Genomic DNA, 19668 nt, shown 5'->3' with positions numbered 1-19668 from the left:
ATATCAGATTGTGGCCATGACTCGTCACTAAGTTTGTATTCATGTGACTGCGATATGATGGAGATATTGGCCAATTGTTGGATGCCACTGTCTGACGAGGTACTGTGATGGTTGTTTGCAAAGTTGAATTGCAGCCATTGATATCCCATCTGACTCAGGGTATGTTTAGATGCTGGCTATTTGCCCAGTGCATCAACCGCCTCCCTCTCTCATCCCTCTCAGCCATCTTCCCAGCGTGATTATCTGCTCAGCTTTGTGCACAAGAAAAGCACATTACTCAGCGCTCTGACGCACAAACAGATCTGAGTGTTACAGCTTCCATGTTTTTGTGTTTTTTTCTTCCATCCCTAAGTTTAGCTTAGCAGCGTCGGCAACGCGCTTGTCTTTTCAGATGAAGACGGGCTGAAAGGCATTTATTAACTCCACGTGTGACATTTGAGCAGATCACACTGCAGTTCAGACTGAAATAAGGAAGGATGGAGAGACACTCTCTCCCTCCTCCCCTCCCCTCACTCAATCTCTCATCACACACTGCAGCTCCTCCCTCCACCTTGCCCTTCTCCACATCCCCTCCCTTTCGCTGTCTCCCTCTCTCTCTCTCTCTCTCTCTCTCTCTCTTCCTCTCCGTCTCCATCCCTCCTTCTCTCTCCCTCAATTCGTCCTAGGTGAGACTAACAGAGGATACACCCTCACCATGTGTGTGCGTAAACGTGTGCGAATTGCCGTGTGAACCGCATGTGTCAGTGAGCGCGTCTTTGTGCACACACGTGGCTCGGCGAGCTGACGGCAAGGACTCGTGAAGAGCTCTGGACTTGGATATCAGATCCTTCTCCTCATGTAAATTTGTCCCATTTTTTAAACAACACTCCAAAAAAATCCTCCCATTAAAGACTCTCATTTTCCTCCTCTCGGGGCAGCATCTCGATGGAATCTTCAATCCTTTCCACAGTATCTTGGATTTAATGAGTAGCCACCGAGGAATCAAGCAGACAATTTCTGAATCCCCCTTGTTACAGCTCCGGTAAGGACTCTCTCATGTCTCCTTCTCCCTCTCTAACCCCTCTAACCGCTCTCTTTCTTGCATATCCATCTCCTTTTTCTTGCACTTCCTGCCTGATTTACTACTCATAACATATTGACAGGTGCCAGCAGTACACATTATGGGATAGGGGAGCAGTTAAATGAAGCAGAGCAAGCTATTTAGGACACGGATAGGGGGAGAAAATGAGGATGGGCTGACTGGGGAGCAGGAGAGAGAGCGTGCAGGGAGAGAAGCAGGGAATAGAAATGTGTGCCGACACCAGCAGTGTTGCTCATGCTGTCAGAGGCTGGAGGGAAAAATGCTCCACTTGGTACTTGCCATTGATCTGCTGTTATTTTCAGCTCACGTCCCCCAGAGACAACTTTGCATGGTCTACCTGACAGGGATAGTGTAGGTCTATTGGTTTTAGTCATGTGTGAACGCTGACAGGGAGAGACTTTGTCATAACAGGGAAGTAAATGTCGGTGTGCGGGATTTGACATGCATTTGGGTATTTGCTTGTGTGTGTGTGTGTGTGTGTGTTGCCTTCTGTTCACAGCATGGGAGGAGGGCATGAGGAGACGTGGATTTGTGCAGAATGTGTGTGTGTGTGTGTGTGTGATGTTGGAGGTGTTTGATGCGACAAGATGGGGCTTGTTCCTTCAGATGCTCCTGTGCATTCACATACTGTCATAGAGACCCCATTGGCTTCAGCGGGGGGGGCCAACTGGTAGTGTCCCGCCAGGTTTATTGGCCTTTTAGCAACAGCTCTGATGCTCAAGAATTGTCTCATTAAATCATTTGAATAATTTGTGTCATACTTAATGTATTTGCATTATTTTCTCTTTTTTTGCCCTATGAATTTGTATATAATGCTAATCACATATTGATGAAGATCCCATGTTTGTTTCTTTCTCTCAGTTGAAGGCATGAGCCAAACTTGACGTTGCTATTTTGGTCCGCCGTGCATGTTGAATGAGCCTCTTCCCTTTTATCTTCAGTGTTGGCTTGTTATTAATTCTCTGCTCATCTCTCTCTCTCTCGCTCGTCTCTAGCAGCTCTACAGGGAGAGGAGTAAAGAGAGATTGGTGGAAGGGGAGACACTGAGACATTTTCGGAATAACAACAGAACAAGGGAGAAAGAAAAAGGCTGGTAGAGAAAGCAGTGAAGAGATCAGGGCCAGCGGAAGGTGAAGTGGGAGAAGGGTGCAGAAGGGATACGGCAGGGAAAAGATTGACAGGAGGCCAAGAGGGGCAAAGAAGACTGAGAGTGTGTGTGCTAACAAAAGCTTTTAGGCAAAACAAATCTCTTCTGAGGCTCATGCTTTTGGTAGGGGGTTCAGTTTACACACACACACACACACACACACACACACACACACACACACACACACACACACACACACCGGAGCTCACCATAGGAGTTTTCCTATGATAGGTAGTTCCGGGGCCTGCCTCTCACACATGCCTGGCTGCATTTCCTGTAAAGGACATCAATATTTATCACATTTCCCATTTCAGAGTAGAAACTATGATAACAGCGGGGGATGGAAGAATAATAAAAGATAAATCAAATTATCCCACCTTGTGTAGACCTCCTGCTTCTGTTTCATTTATAATTCCTCACCAGCACTTAGCCAGGGTCAGCTGATACTGTTGCATGTTGAAACACAGGTGCAACCACAGTGGCTCGTGTTTCCCACCGGTCGTGGAGCGCTTAGTCATATTGCAAATGTAAATGACATGTTAATGTGAAACCTATACAGGCAGATTGTATGTATTGAATATTTTTTTTCTCATTAGCGGCTCACTTCTCTATTGGTGTAAGCAACCGAGCTGAAAAGGCCTAATGCATTATTAATATGTTTTTAAGGGTTTAAACATAAACAATGTGGATCTGACTTTACTTAGTGAAGCTTTTATGAGGGTTTTAGTGCAGATCAAGATTGAACCAGGATGGTATCCCAGGATACATTGCTGTTAAATTCAGAGCTGGTGCATTCTATTTTGAACTAGAGGTATTCTGCCAATTGATTAGTACATTTGTTAACTATGAAGTGATATCTCCCTCTCAGCACATCCTCTGCACACACACACACACACACACACACACACAGGATGTGGTACAGTCTGGCTACCAGGAGTAGTTTCTACACTAATCGGCTGCAGTAAAAACTTGTCATGCGGTGGGTGACTTGCATCCAAGAGTGACTCACGGTGCCCATGAACATTCCTCCACCCACAGCCGGCAAGCGCTGATATTGCCCATCACCAAATGAGAGGCTAACCACTCATTCTTCTTCTCAACTCCCAAGGCAATTATTCTCAAGGCCATTATATCAAGTAATGGTTATTACCAACGTGGTTTCGTGATTCACCATGATGCATGAAATGAAGCTGGCAAATTTGTTCCAGCGATTCTCAGCTAATGGCATCCATGGTGGTGGACTCGCACGGTGACGTTATGCAGATGTGCGCTTCTCATCCCAGTGCACTCTGAGGCCAGACACCAACACATATAAGAGATGAATGCGAAAAATCTGTTCACAGTTCCTTTCACTGGTTTACTCATCGTCTTCCTCGTACAAATACTCCTTAAAAGCAGCGTATGACTAAGGCTTCGTCCCTGAATGTAAAACTCTCTTACTCACTGTGATAGTTTGAACTAAAGTGAAATAATAATTGTAAATGGATACAAATCGTTGATAAACTTTTTTTTCCCAACGTGCAACATTATTAACAAAAGGATCAGAAACAGTTGAATCATCTCATCAGTTACGAGTGTAAGCTCCCGGCCTTGCTTGTGTTTCTTGAAGATAGTTCACCTCTCATTCAACATGCTTCTTCAACCTTGAGGAACCCATCCAGCCAATAAGAAAGCCCCAGTCTTATTTGGTTTTGTGCAACTAAACCAGACCAAAAAAATATCAGAATTGAAGCTGCCAAGGATATCAAATTATAATTTTTTGTAAAATAAAAAAGGGGACTTTTGGTGAGTAGCACTCATCTACTTTTATTGCAAAGATCCTTTTTCTTTTCAAAGCTAACACCTTTTATTATCTGACAAGAATAATAATCTGCCTCAGATGCCACAAATGAGCAAGGCAACCCACTCGACAGACATGAATTCATGGACTCGCTTTCGGGTTTTTGTCAAATCCAAATGCAGTATGCAGTAGTTGGGGGGTTAAGGATGTAACTCAGCACTTGTTCAAGAAGGATGAGAGCAGTAGTTGCTGAAATCCTCTACTTGTTTTTGCCAGCCAACTGAGAGAATCTAAATTGTATAAATTGGAAATCATAAATAATTCAGGTACAGCTTTTAATCCTCCATTTGGAGAATTACTAGGCCAACACAAAAGAGATTCATATATGTTACAGTCTCAGGGAGATTCACCGCTCCCTGACCTTTGGTGTTTTCTGTTGTTTTGCAAAATCAAATCAAACGGCTCCTCTCATGCCCTATTTTTTATTTGAGGTGGATTATCTCCATACACCTCAATGTGCAGATTACATGTTACTCAGATATTTGTGTTGTTCTTCATAATTAGAAAGAGCACAAACCACTAAATTAAAACCTACTACTAGATTTTGACACCACTGATTTGATTCGAGGGTTTTTGTCACTTCACACCAGGATTTTCAGAACCCAAGAGGAATTCTACAGTAACAAGACATATTGACATATTGTATTTGATACAGATTTGTCAATATGGATAAAGTAAATATATTTGATGTCACAGATTTACCAAAACTAATTCACATTGTCATCCACCCTGAGTTTCCAACTTATGGTTCTACATACAGGCCATTTATACCTAATAATTCCAGATATCTCTGTCTGTCAGTCAGTGGGGCGAAAATCTCGAGAGCCGTTCATCTTATCTGCTTCACATTTGGCATGTGAATTGTTAAGGGCCCAAGGAAGTTAAATTTGGTGTGCAATATGTTCAATAATTATAAACTTTGAATAAACAGGTCACCAGCGGCCTATAGCGGGGGGGTGCCCGGGGCTCATCACCATGACATCATCCATCATGACAACAGCATGTTCACAACTACGGGCGCGTTGGCTGATTCTCTAGCTCGGGTTCTGTGTTCTGAGTCGAGCTTCACTAAACTTTGAATACACAGGTCAACACCTCTTTGTGCAGCAGCGGTGGTGCAGCTTCAGGGTTCTGTGGACTGAGTCCCACAGCCACACTTTACTTTGCAGCAGCTTAATTACCGCAGGTCACGTGCACAGTTTCAGGAAGAAATCCGCAACCAGCATCACCACAGGCCAAACAAACAGCCCATTCCAAACAGGCAGGTTTAGAACTGGACATAAAATATGTGAAGCCCATGGTTATTTCTCCCCTCACCTCGCTGCAATGATCTTCTAGTGGGGCTCCCTTCATGTGCTGTGACATCCTTAAAGATGATACAGAGCACTATGACTAAAACAGACCCCACATGCTACACATGGCCAAATCAAATTTGAGGCGCTAATACTTCCCCCCCCTAAGCTACTTCTTAGTCTGCGTCCATCTATTTGAACTCAGTCATTTGGGCGTGAAAACTTGTCACTTTTGTGAGCACCTCTTCTCCTCACACCCTAATATGCCTAACTAGTACTTACTGTGCACATTTGGCTGCACTTGGTCTTATTGAGTGGATTTAGCCTCTTTAGTCACACCTACTTCAAGTTCTCCTACTGTACTGAAGCTTTACTGCCATCCCTCACAAATAGGTCACTTTTGATGAATGAGTAAAATTTTTAATATGTATTCATTTTTCTACAGCATGAGTCGAGAACCACAAAATGGACAAACCTGTTTCAATCTATGACACAATAATAAGGTTGAATGTAGTTATTGATAATTAAATTAGATCTCCCCTCAGTGAAGTCAGGCCTCTGCTTACAAAGAATGCCCGTTTTACAGTAATGACGAGAACACAACACACTGCCGATGGCATTGATCATAACGTGCAGAGAGCATCTGGAAAAGGCATTTTGATGCTTGTGAATAATAAATGTCTCTACTCGCAGTTCTGTATTTACACCTACAAAATGGAGGTAGATGAGCCACCACTGCTTGTGTTCATTAGAATCATGCTGAGAAACGTATGCATCGTCTCTCCTCCCCCTGCGTCACACAGTGAAATACAATTTTTGATACAAAACCTCAGCCGAGTACAACTGCATCAAACGGACACTGAGATACGGAGCCCTCCTTCGGCTAGAGTATTTTCTGTCTTGTCCCAAATAGGTGGCCTTACTGTGTTAAATCACCTTTCAGTCTCAATTTACAAGGTCTCTGCCATTTCATCCCACCTGTTCTGTTGAAATTGTTTGTGCCAGCCCATTACTGACAGCACGATGAATGGACAAACAATACTTCGAGGTTGAGGCCCAATAGATTCCCTCTGATTGCTGGCACACGTAGAGCGAGCTGCCTTGTGAAATTGAGGAGGAGGTCAAATTGGACAAATCCCAAATGTTCATCCAGATGCTTCCGGGGTGTTTTATTTTTTTTGAAGAAGAATCTAAATGAAAAAAGTTTGTGTGAGGTTTTAAGCTGCAGCTATTCCACGTGGAAACCTGCTTGATATTCATGGTAAATCAAGTGTTTTGCTTTGAAATACAGCAATTGCAACAAACCCGTGTTTGACAATACTTGGGTTAATAACACACTGAAAGAGATTAATGCAGAAACCATAATTACCACACATGTAATTTTGTTTTAATTCCATGTTTTCTCCACCACAGTGCTCAGCTTAACCTGCCATCAATTTACAAAAAGCATGGAACAAAATTTCAGAGCCGCTTTCTCAGACCTCTTTTTAAACAGTGGAGCGCCAGAGGTCTCCATACCTGTTTGACAGTATAATGCACCACTTGATCTGGTATCAAAATGTGGTTCAGGATCTTTTCCATAGTCTCAACAAGCTAATTGTTTGAGATGGTTCGTGAAAAAAACTGATTTCAATTGCACTTACCCTAACCTTAACCTAACCACAGTTCACATCTTACCACTAACCAGGACCTTAGGAATGAAGTTTGCGTCAATATGACCAGGCTTTTGTCCCCATTAGGACTACTGGTCCTGTCAAGGTCAGTGTTTATGATGGATAAGGGGGGGAAAAAGGAGTACACACACACACACCCACACACACACACAGACATACACTCGACCCTCTGTATGTTATTTTTATGGTGCTGTGAATAATTAGGGCAAATCCTGGTTTATTATGCAATTTTCAAAAGCTGTTAGTCTTGCAGCTAGTTTGAAAATTTGATTTAAAAAATATATACATATTTAAACCATGAAAATAATCTTTCTTTGTTACTGATTAATTCTAGGCTCCGAAAAGCTAGTCTATTACATAAGCACAGCTGGGTGAGAGGGGCCTCTACCACAACACGGCCCCTGGATCATTTCCCAGTCTTTCCTCTACTGAAATTTCCGATGTGATCAGCGCCAGTTGAGAGTTAAAACACAGGCTAAAGCGAAAGCTGCCAATATCTCTAATTATTACGGATGATGCACCCAGAGGTCTATTTTTGGGTGAACACAGCATCTGTGAAAAGCTAAGTCAATATTTTCACGTCGAGGCAAGAGCAGGCATTGTAGGTGACGTGGGGAAGATTAGAACACGCATCATTTTCACCACAGCAAGTCCAGCAAGGGCCTGACAAATTGATGCTGTTAATTTAAAAATCATGCAAAAGAATGTAGTTGTCAAAAAATGTGTGTTTTCACTCGAATTCTCAAATGAGCATGTGTCTTAGCTTGTTATCAAGCAGCTGAGCCTTTGGTGGGTGATCTGCTGTGGGAGACAAGGGAGGTCTGAGCATCGTCTCCTCTCACAAGCAAAAGCATTTGCAAATTGGTAATATTACTAAGAGACCCATGCTGATAACCTCAAAACGATCAAACCATCTCATTGAATTCACTGAATTCAGAGATAGAGAAAGGCAGTCATGGCGAGCCGTGGTAACAAGTGTTATGGGGTAATGACGAAAGGGGGCCAGGGGGCGCCCCCCCTACACACATATGAAAAGGAACTGAATAAATCATATTTCCCTGTAATGGGTTGCTACTGGTTCCTGCCTCCTCCTCCTCATACTGACTCCTCTTGATAAATGTTAGCTCGATGAGAGTTTTCCTATCGTCTTGTGTGCTGCAGGTCAGCTGTTGATTACGATCTGATACATTTGATCTGGTTTCATAAAGAAATCCACGAGTCGCTTTTGCTCTTGAGTTGTTGCGCGCTGGTTTTCAGCGTGTAACAAGTGTGAAGTCACGTGATGAGAACTAAATTTAAATTCCACCTGGAATAGAAATTTGGAACAGATCCACTATTAATCACATGTTGAAATCAATATGTTATCAGGATATTAACTTAAAGGGCACATAGCATGCAAATTCCACTTTGTTAGTGCTTCTACAGGTTAATGTGGGTATCTGGCATGTCTACCAACCCAAAAACTCTGGGAAAAAAAGACTTGCACGTTTTGTTATGGTTCCTCTAAGTCAGAAACGTCATGCTTGAGTGACTCAAATGAGCTTCCTGTGTATTGTGTCCTAACAATACACTGGAAGTCTCCCTACATGGCCTTGACCCCGTGCCCCCCGCCGGGTTTACACCGGACGCAGCGAGGCTGCGCAGCGCAGCGCCGTTCCCAAGCACGCAGCCGCCTGGCTGTTCACATGGGACGAGCATTTCTCCGCGCTGGTCAGCCCGCGATTCACTCACATGTGGCATTTGTCTGGATCGTTGGGACTGGGAGGCTGCAGCAGTTGCTCAGGCGCGACCGCTCGCTCTCCCATGCGTGAGCTGGAATTTGTGTCAGCGCCACACAGCCAGCAGTGTTCAGCACTACTGTAACACTGGCACAAACACACAGAGCCCCCACTCGTTACGCCGGGTTTACACCGGACGCAGGACGTGCATTTCTCCGCGCTGGTCAGCCCCATAGACTGTATATATAAGGTCAGCCCGCGATTCTGCTTTCTCCGCTTGTTGTTGTACCCGTTGAATGTCGGGGTTCGGGGTTAAATGATGGTCTTCATAGCCCCCCTCTCTCTTCTCTCTCTGTCTGTCTGCTTGTGTGCTTGTAGTGGATGGGCAGAGGGGACATTTAATTATGTGATTGGGAAAATTAAAACTCCAGGACAACAAGGGGAATACAAAGTATGGGATGCATATTTGATAATTTATATCATATAAAATATGTAATTTATATCGTTTAAAATCATTTTATACAGGGTAAAAAGGGTGCTGTTTTAAATGATCCTTGTGGTATTTTGACCAAAGTATGTTACAGACATTTCATTAAGACCCCAAGGAACCATATCAACTTGTGGTAAAATGGGCATACAATGTCCCCTTTAACCAAAAATAATTAAATATCATCTTTTTTTTTATCCATTTTTTATCTATAGCTGAGAACATGCAGGTGCTCTACCAACAGGGTTTGCTGCAGCACCCTCTGCACGCATATTTCTCGTGGCCTTGGTCATGACTGATCCTGATGGTTTGAGCATTATTGAACATGCAGTTGTGTAAAAGATGACCCAAAACACATTTCACACCAAAGCAGAGCTCAAGTTGATATTCCGCAGAAAACATGCTAATGTGACAGATATAAAAAATGCTGTTGTGGTGATGTGCATTTAAACAAGGTTCAGGCAGTCCAGGGTTTTTATGCAAGAGAAAAAAAAGCTTTTTACCTCGGTTTGTCCTCGCCGAATATCCCTCATCATTGGAATTCTAGTCAGTGCTGTGCTCTTCTCTTCTTGGTTATTTCTTTGCCTCTTGGTACATGGCAGTCTCTTTCAGTAAAGTACTCTTCAGATTTAAAGAAATAAACAAACATCCTTTCACATCAATGATAATGAGCACGTCAGAGAGGATCCTTTTTTTGAAATGAAGGGAAACAGGGCTTTAGGCTTGTGTCTTTCACTTGGTTTATTTGCTGAATCCTGTTGATTATCCAGACAAATGCACCATGCTATTTTTTATTTATGTTGGAAAATTAGTTGTTGGCATGTTTTTGTGTTTTGTATTGTCTGCAGTTTGTCAACACTGGGTTTGTGGCCCTGTGTGTGGCCACTTGATGAGCAGTGTCCCAGAGACTGGTGTGTTATTGTTTCATTGATTACATTTGAAATTGTGATTTGCCATGATGACCAGAAAAGTCCTCAGTTGCCAGCCACAAAGCCACCACGAAGCCAAGGATGTTATAATATCTGTTGTCTGCAAACTTTGCCCTTTGTTTTCAGATCACTATATATTTGATGGTTAAGCATCAACTACACAAAGATGTTGGGTCATTGCTGATTGAAAGAATGCATCACACACAAATACAAAAAATCAGCTTTTCCCTCTTGTGTGCTTACGCTGCCTTATGTTTCATTTCATCATTCATGACCAGGTACCGAAATGTTTTTTTTGGAAAAGATTCAGTTGTCTGGAGCCTCCACACACACACACACACACACCCCGATCCTCCGCCCACGCACGTGTTTCCACTCACCAAGCCTGATTCGATCTCGTTCTGTGCGGCACTGTGTGGGGGCTTATTAAACATCTCCCTCCACTCTGTTAGTGATGTTGCACCTGCTGGCTCGGGGAAGCTTTTCACCTTTTATCAGTGTTATTAGTACATGGGCTTTGTTGATGTCATTTATTTTTACTCATGGCACAGTTGAGCATCGGCCTGAGCAGAAGGCTAATTACCCATGGTACACTATAAACACCTGTGTCCGGTCTGCGGCGCTTTGAAGCTTAACCTTTTCGTTTTCGGTTGGTCAGTCATCGTCTCTTTGCAATCGTACTTTTCAAATCCTTCTGGCTCTAATTGTGTGATATTCAGAACTCAGTGATGTTTCAGCGTCATGCATCAGATTGTACCTTATTCACTTGAAAATAATTTATCATTGCAGATGTCTCCGTAAAGTACTTGAAGGTGCATTTCAGGCCGGGGCGTCTAGTCTAGTCTGTCATATCCTCCTCTTTGGCTGAAATTTCAAAACTGAGTTCCTTTGGGGGAGGCTCTGGAGAGAGATGCAGTCTGCAGTTGGTACTCACCAACCTCAAATGTTCCCATATGTATATCTCTGTCCATCTATTTGTGGAATGCATATCTCTAGCACCATCGATCTTCTCCACTTCACACCTGGCATGTGGGAGGGCACTAGAAAGAGCAGTGTCTCACTTTTTTTTTTTTACACATTCAGGTAATGCAGATAGTTGCTGGTAATTAACAGTATGTTGTATGTGCAAAGGCACATGCATATCCTGACCAAACATGTGTGGTTGTGCATCCTGGCACATGTCGGCAGCATGTGTTTGTCAATGACCGTCATCACCACCTGTGAGAAGCGATGTGAATAGCAGTACATTAATACTGCATTGCTGCTCATCACCTGCTCGAGCAGCCACTGAACGCCGGCTGGAGCCGAGAGAGAAGATTATGATGGAGAAGAGGTGGAGGCGGGAGGAGACTCCTCGGAGCCGCAGTCTCCAGCTGTAATGACCTTAAGTGGGCCAGGCTCAGGTGAGTGTTCTTCACTTAAGCCAAATTGGAAAAGACCCTCGGAGGAGAGAGCTAAGGTGCACCGACGAACCAGTGGTGTTCCGTCTGTAAAGGGGGTTAGGGGAAGCATTATTGCAAGCTGAGCGTCTTGTGGCTCAGGAAAGCATTATGGATCTTACGCAAATTAAAAGAAAATACACGGGTGATAGGCTTTTAAAGGAGGGGGATAATAACTCGGTGGAGTCCTCTGATAATTGTGATATTGTGTTGCTCACTGAGATGAGAATAGTACTTAAAATGTTGCAGCGACAGGTTTAGGGACTTAATTCCCACAGGGACTATCAATTGTAGATTAAAAATGTATTTACCCACGGTAATCTAATGAGCTCTAGGAAGAAGCACCCACCATGTTGCTTAAATTACATACACTGTGTTGTGATTACACCTGTGGTCAAGCCCAAGTGAGGCACTCTTGAAATAATGATCCACTAATGATTATTTATAATATGACTGAAGCCTATTTGGAGCTGATGAGGTTGGTTTGTCTATTCCCAAAGCCAGGATTCAAAAGGAGTCAGAATTAAAACAAAAGAGACAAACACTTCTAGATTCATCTCTGAATGGACATGCCACTTGCATACAGTGAAAGTGAATGTAAAAGAATGGCGCTGGCATATTGCTATTCCACACGGCTACCTGCTCGGCTCTCTGAACCAAAGTCAGCATTTCATTTGCAGCCGAAATGAGGTGAACTTTGTGTGAAGTAGGTCATTTCACTGCTGTAATCGAAGTGCCCCCGCTTTTGCTCCTAATACGACTCGCACTGTATCAGAGGACGCGGCCACAGATTGGTGTGAATGTGGGAGCGAGTGTGAGAGATAGCAAGTTAAAACCCTTTATAATTTCAGCGCGGTCATAAAATATGCATAACGTATTCCATTTTTTGGTCACTTTTAACCAAAGTGTCTTACAGTAAGTGAATACTTCACATGAGGTATCAATGGGAATCCGAGCTTTTAAAGACATCTCGGAGCCGCGCTTGAAGAGCGTCTCGCTTCAGTAATTCGCAGTGTATTCCCAGTTCAAACACAGGAGCAGACTGTGGACAGAGGAGTGGAGAGAGAAAAAGGAATAACAATGTGTCCCTTGATGCAGCCGCTTGTGCTGCTTTGAAAGTGGTCAAGCTGCCGCGTTTAAATATGATCTGGATTGAGAATTTTACCTTTAAGTGAGTTGTGTGAAAATGGGAGCAATGAGGGAAAAATGCCTCAGTGTGGATAATCGATCTTCCATGCCCTATACACACACACTCTCTTTGGCTTAGCTGCTTCTTCATTTTGTTTCAAATGACTTCTGTGATTACCTACAAGAGTCTGCAGAAGTGATTATCGCAGATTCTTCAAATGGTTGTGATTTGATCTTCAAAAATACCAGCAATGTTCTCCAAATGTGTTTTCAGTTGGAAAACTGGCTGGAAATCGATTTCCCAACACTTCCCCCTGGGTATTGTCTTTTTCTTTCTTGTCAGTTCCAGTGAACTCCTGACTCCTTGTAGTCAGGGCTAATAAATGAATCTTTGCTCACACGTTTCCACTGAGTGCACAGTGTTTGGTTTCATGGCTCTATCATGAAGGGCAAAGAAAAAACACAGGGGTGAAAGAAACTTCCCAGTAATAACGTAGAGTAATTAAATGAAACTTTCAAGTCGCGCTGTCATTTGACAGTGATGCGTTAAAAGCAAATGAATGACCCTGGGTCACCCTTGACTTAGTACGGTGAAGATGCGTTTGAATGCAGATAGTGATTGGGATTCCCAGAGACACAGACACTGCTGCACATATTCTGGAGGTTGTAGCTAAAATATGTGCTTATCTATTTCTGTTACCCTTGTTTTAAGAAATCATTAATCACATCGCATATTTCTCTTCAGCAAAAAATTCATGGCAAAAGTTTTGCATATACACAAGCTGATTGTGTTCAGTGTCTTGTGACCTTTTGCTCAGATCTTGTCATGTAAATGTAGTATTTCTGCTGACAATCCTTTCGTAAAAAGCCCATGGAGATATGAAAATATACTGTGTAATATATCCCGGATTGCTGCATTTTTTCCTTTTCCCAAAGAAACATATATGAATAATTTGATAGTCGTCAGAAAATTGATCACTGTCTCTGACAGGGTTGATCTGAACATTCCTTACTTTGGCTATAAATAGGCTCTGGTTATCTCTGGAGTAGATGGAAAGGTCATTACACATATGTGCTTCATACGCTCGTTCTACTATCATAATTACACTTTCTGATAAGATAGTCAGTATTCGCAGCTTCAGTCGCACATGTTTAAAACCATGACACAATGTATGCATACCGTTTATAGGCTCAATGCTCTTTGTATTCTTATTTTTCCTATATGTCTGTCCTTGGCTGTAAAATACAGCGCAACCCATTTGGCACCTTGACACTCCGAAACGCTTCTGGGAATGTGAATTGTGGGCTGAAGAAAGTAGGGTTGAATTGTTTTTGGAGAAACACACAGTGATGTGTAGGGTGAAAAAGGGCTCTGCATGTGACTCCTCAGTGGAAGGTAATGATGCAGCAGGACAATGACCATAAACGTGCTAGAGGACAAGTTCAAACGGAGAAAATCCATCCGTTCGAGTGGCCCAATCAGAGTCCAGAATTCACCCAATAGATATTCTGTTAAATGACCTCAGAGAGATCGACATCTAAAGAAAATGTTTGAGCCGAGGCAGGTGTTCAGGGAGAACGGTCCAAAGGTTCCTCCTGAATGCTGCGCAGGTCCGATCCACAGCCTCCAAAGACTATTATTTAAAGTTATTGCTGCCAGAGGAGCGTTGACCACTTATTAAATTCAGGGGTTCACTGACTTTTTCCACCGGTGCTGTGAATGTTTAACGGGTGTGTCTACAAAGACGTAAACACTGAGAATTGTACTGCTACAGTCTTTTAAAAGTAGCCAGTGATGGATTTACCTTAATAAGACATGACCAATTATGTTATCTGTACAAATATTGGTTATCCTGGCCCTGCGGTTACTTGGTATCGTACTGGAGCCAAATGTTGTGGAGTTGTCCAAAGGTGAAATTATTTCCTTTATGATTAAAAAAAAACTATTCAAGTTTGAAATCTGAGAGGCCAAAGCTTTGTTTTCTCAATTGCTGGCTTTTCTCTTGCAGAATTTGATTTACAGCTGACACTCATTTCGTTCAATCAAAAATGTAGCAGAACATGGGTTCGTGTCCCCATCGGGTGCTATCCTAATTCATCGTACATATGTCAGCATGCCTCTCTGTGCACTTATTTACACTGGTTTTTCTTTGCTGAAATCAGCCACTGTTTGCAGCTGCACTGGCCCCATTTCCAGGCGACAAATCATAAAAGTTTCATTTCATCACATCGGCACTGCAAACAGATGGACCGTCCTCTATCTTGGGGAACCAGTTTAGCACACCACCAGAGATTGTAGTTTTTAGTAGCTTTTTTTCCTGACATGTTGCTCACGCTGGTCACTCGTAATCTTTGTTTGCTCATTTCAGGATCGCCTGTGACATGGAATGGATGTTGCCAAACAGAACAATGCTTTACTGCATTCCAAAAACAAATCCAGTTTTAAATTAAACTTTAAATCAAAGGCGAACATGTTGCTTCTGGTTCCAGTGATACTTGCATGCACCCCATTAATAACTGGTTCAGGAATAAGTCCGTCCTTCACTTGGTTCTGGCACTAAGAGCTGTTTACATCAACTTGTGAAAAAGTACAATAAACACATCGTGATTCAGTCTATACTGAAATTAATTTGCTTTTCACTAATCACTTTTAATTAAATAAAACTTTTCCTGTTAGGTCCTAAACAGCTTATTAGATGTAATTAAATGGAACTTTCTTATTACGGATTTATTACATACACGTTTTTAATTACATTGATGAGGCAATTTGTCTTGTTGCTCTTGGACGTAAATAAATACTGTTACACCTGTCAGGGCCAGCTCAGAGCAGTTGTCAGTCAGTGCACAGTGTTTTAAGGGTGTAGCTTTGACAAGAGGGTGGATGTGAGGGGGTGGGATGTGTCAGTTACATTTTTTTTCAAAGTCTAGCCTGCTCTTGCTCTCTTCCCCAGGATTATCAACCCTAGCTCTAAGCCTTTTCCTTTAAGCCAAAGGAAGCATTTGTTTATAGCAATGCAAGTCCTGCAATATGGTTTGACCTGACATTGGTGAGTTTGACGGTTACAGCTTTGTCCGTGATTGATATTTCCTGCAAAACCTACAGATAAACCCAATGTGTAAATAATCTTCAAGACGGTAAACAGCATCAGTTTTCTTTTCTTACTTTTAGGTTTAATAAAGACCATTATCAAGTGACAGAAAATACCACATTGCATATTTGAGTGAAATGTACAGTAACGTTAACAAACAGTACGACGGGACTGTAATGGTACGATCATTTATCTAAATCAGGTGGGGATTACTGTTTATTATTTAAACAGTGTGATAAGCTATGCACACATTCAAATGCAAACAAACATTATTTAGTCTTCCTGTTAAATCAGCATCTACAACAAGTATTACTCCATCTTTATGTCTAACAGACTGTTCCCATGGAGGCACTGTCTAAATCAGGGCTGCCCAATTTTGGAGCCCGTTGGACTTTTGTTTTGGCCCGACATGTTGTTGGTCAACCCTTTGGCCCAACATGACATTAAAAGCAAGAAGGGCGAATTATTTTCTGCCCCAACTGCTGTCTGTCGAGGCTCGCTGCAGTCCATCTCCAACCACAGTTTAATATAGGCGCTGGCGTTTTTTGTGGGCAAAGATCCACTGCCTCACAACAGCACGAGCCAGGCAGGTAGATGATAGAGCGAACGAGGCAGTGGCACGCTGATAAGAAAACTGGCAGGAGGACTATTTTTTTTCACAGAAATAAATTTGACAGGCAGTTTGTCTCATTTGCAGACAGAGTGGCTGTTTTAAAATGATATTATATACGTCGCAACTAGGAAACAAAACATTCCCTCATTTTTTTCAAAGTACGGCGGCTCGGTTGCAGCCGTCATCAGCACAAGAGGATGCAACGCGAGCAAGTTATCAGACATCGGCTCTGAAGGCGAAGAGTGGACGAGCTTTTCCATGCGGGGACTTTGTGAAACAGTGTCTGACTATAGGTGTTTGCAGGTCTCCTGATCAGGTGCGGGCTTTCTCCCAAATCAGCTTGTCCCAGAACACCGTTACCCGCCGCATGGAGGACATGGCTCAAGAAGTCCGTGAGCAAATCATGGATAAAGCAAGAGGGTTTTCTGCATTTTCAATCGCATGTGACCAGAGCACTGATATATCCGATTCTGCACAGGTGTTGTTTTTTTTTTTGTTGCATTGTGTCAGTGAGGATCTTGAAGTCTGGCACGACCTAACCGGCCTTGAGACACATTCAGGTCCAATTAAAGGAGCAATGGTAGGGAAGAAATCCGGCCTCACAAGTCTGTGAGTGTGCAAGGAAAGTTTTAAAATAGCATTGTACTGTATATAACACCAAGAACAGCTGTGTGCCAAATCCAAAGGGCTTAAGAACGTGATGCACCATGTCGTCTCTAGTGTCAACAACAAACGCTCCAAGGCGCTGTCACACCGTCGGTTCAAGGCTCTGCTGGATGAAATGGGAGCGCCGCATGGTGAAGTGCTGCACCACCAGGAGGTGAGATGGCTGAGATGTGGGAAAGTTCTCTGCCATTTGTTCGAGCTTCGTGATGAATTCAGGATTTTTCCAGGCAAGAAAGTAAAGCAACATTCAAGTGCCCACGGATAAGTAATGGATTTCAGACTTGGCTTTTCTGGTGGTTGTCACAGAGCTGCTGAACGTTTTGGAATCTTCAGCTTCAAGGTAAGAACCAGATAATCCAGCTGCTTGATCACGTCAGAGCCTTGACGCAAAAACTGCCATTGCTCAGCAGACATCAGCAGGTGACATGTCTACTTTTAATATTCAAATGATATCAACAAATAATACAACGTAAAATAATTATTCATTATATTAATAATTATGTTGAGTATGGAGTGGGCCTGTTGTATTGTTGTTGATAAAACATTTAGTGATGGTATTATTTACATCAAAGGGATAGTTCACCCAAAAATGAAAATTCACTCATCTCTATATATCCACTCACCACTGTGCCGATGGAGGGGCGGGTGAAGTGTTTGAGTCCACAAAACACTTCTGGAGTCTCAGGGGTAAACAGTGTTGCAGCCAAATCCAATACAATTGAAGTAAATGGTGACCACTTCTTCAAACGTAAAAAAAACCGACATAAAAAAAAGCATAACACACCTCCATACTGTTCTTGTTGTGTCAGGCAAGTGTCATAAGCCCCGACATTCAAATCTGACTCGAAACGAGGTCATTTACACCGTCCTTTGAGCCAAAATGTCCTCTGTGATCCACGTGTGATCGCGGCTCCGGAGGAGTCTATCAGAAGACACTTTGGCTAAAAACTTGGTGTAAATGACGCCGTTTTCGAGTCGAATTTGAATGTGGAGTCAGTAATGGGATTTGGTTTTGTTTCAGTGTCCTCAGATGAACACTGCTCTGCCTCTCCTTATTTCTGTTTGATCAACAACCTCTGTTTCAACCTGTAAAATCCTTGTTGGTGAGGTTTTCATGTCCCCATGGAAGAATACAAGTTTAACTGTCATTTCTAAAGCCAACAAGACCAAATAATAAGTGGAGCATGTAGTATCTCTGCTTTCTGTTATCCTGCTAAAGCAAAGCCGAATGGGTATAGGGCGTTTAATTTAATGGAACATTAAACACTGTTGTTACTTAGCCTGAACTCCATTACTGATTTAAGAATTGCATTACAGCTTGTGGTGGCTTGTAAAGTGACAAAAAGTCACATTTGAACATTGCACCATCTGAAGTTAATGTCATGATGTAGCAGCTGTATTTCTTTTTCATTTGCATCGTCCTCTTGTAAGACCCTGATTATTGCTCAGTAGAATAATACAGTCCACTGTTCACTAGTTTAAATATGAGGCTGTTGCGGGAAGACGACTTATCAATGTTCTTTTAAGCACCGAGCTTCTCTCCTGAAACTCGAGTGAAGACGAGATTTGAATGCGGAATACTTAAAGCATCTGGCACAGTCCCTCATTTATTTCAACACATTTGAAACACACTTAAATTTACATTTCGATTTTTTGCTGTTTGCCGAACGCAGTCTGCTGGAGTCCCTTCTGTCTCCCAGTGGGATTCTTCTGATGTTTCTCCCCAGTTCTTGTGTGTGTGTGCATGTGTGCAGGGACTTGTGAATCCACTGTAGACACAGCACTGAGAGGGGCTATTTATTTTCAGTAATTAGATGTAGCCTTGTAGCAGCTTTACACATATATATCCCCTTACCTACACTAACAGTTATTATTCCATGTTACTTCATTGGTATTTGTTTTGCCCTGACATAAAATATCTTGGAAAACGAACATTTGTGATGAAGATAGGAAGTTTTATAGCATATGGCTGTGTTGTCTGCCTCGTGTTCGTAGAAATACTGTTACTGCTGCAGCATTTGGGATGTTTTCTGCCGTTGACTTCAGAATGTCAGATTTTGTGGTATTTGTCGAAATGTGTCCCACTACTTCCCCTGACATTCAAACTTTATCTACGTCAACTGAAGCTTGGTGAGATCCAGATTGTACAAACAATACAAAAAGCTGCAGCTGCTGCTGCCTGCATCACTCTAAGCTTGAAGTGGTAGAAAAAAAAAAAAATCAACCTGAAAATATGGGTCAAAAATATGTAAGAGACCAAATTTAACTAAAACTTTAATGAGTTTGGTTTGTTTTTAGGCCTTGATGATGCTCTTCACATTTGTAATTAGGTATGGGTTTGAAACCCCCGCTGGTGTGTGACTGAGAACATCCTCTGTTAAGAGCCGTGTCACTTGAATCGAGTGGAGTGTATTTTGGCAGGACACTCAGATTCACAGCTACTTTTCTGCAGCTGTGCCTCTCACTTTAGATCAGACATTTGTCTCCTTTCAGCCCCCAAATCACTGTTTGTCCTCTCCACATAACCAACTAGGAGGAACAAAAACAAACAGACCAGAATATCTTC

At 42.5% G+C, this 19668-nt stretch overlaps 1 protein-coding gene across 1 annotated transcript in view; it reads left to right on the top strand.

Annotated features, from left to right (window-relative positions):
* The first annotated feature begins 645 nt into the window (after nt 1-645).
* lingo1a (leucine rich repeat and Ig domain containing 1a) overlaps nt 646-19668 on the top strand; it is a 137741-nt gene continuing 118718 nt past the window's right edge. The window contains exon 1 of the mRNA XM_035156983.2: nt 646-1021. The gene's annotated coding sequence lies outside the window, so the exon portion shown is untranslated. The remainder of the gene's footprint in view (nt 1022-19668) is intronic.

Source organism: Hippoglossus stenolepis, chromosome 5 (genome assembly GCF_022539355.2).
Source record: "Hippoglossus stenolepis isolate QCI-W04-F060 chromosome 5, HSTE1.2, whole genome shotgun sequence".
Classification (NCBI taxonomy): domain Eukaryota; kingdom Metazoa; phylum Chordata; class Actinopteri; order Pleuronectiformes; family Pleuronectidae; genus Hippoglossus; species Hippoglossus stenolepis.
The sequence above is the reverse complement of the archived record's forward strand: the minus strand, read 5'-3'. Positions and strand labels throughout refer to the sequence as shown.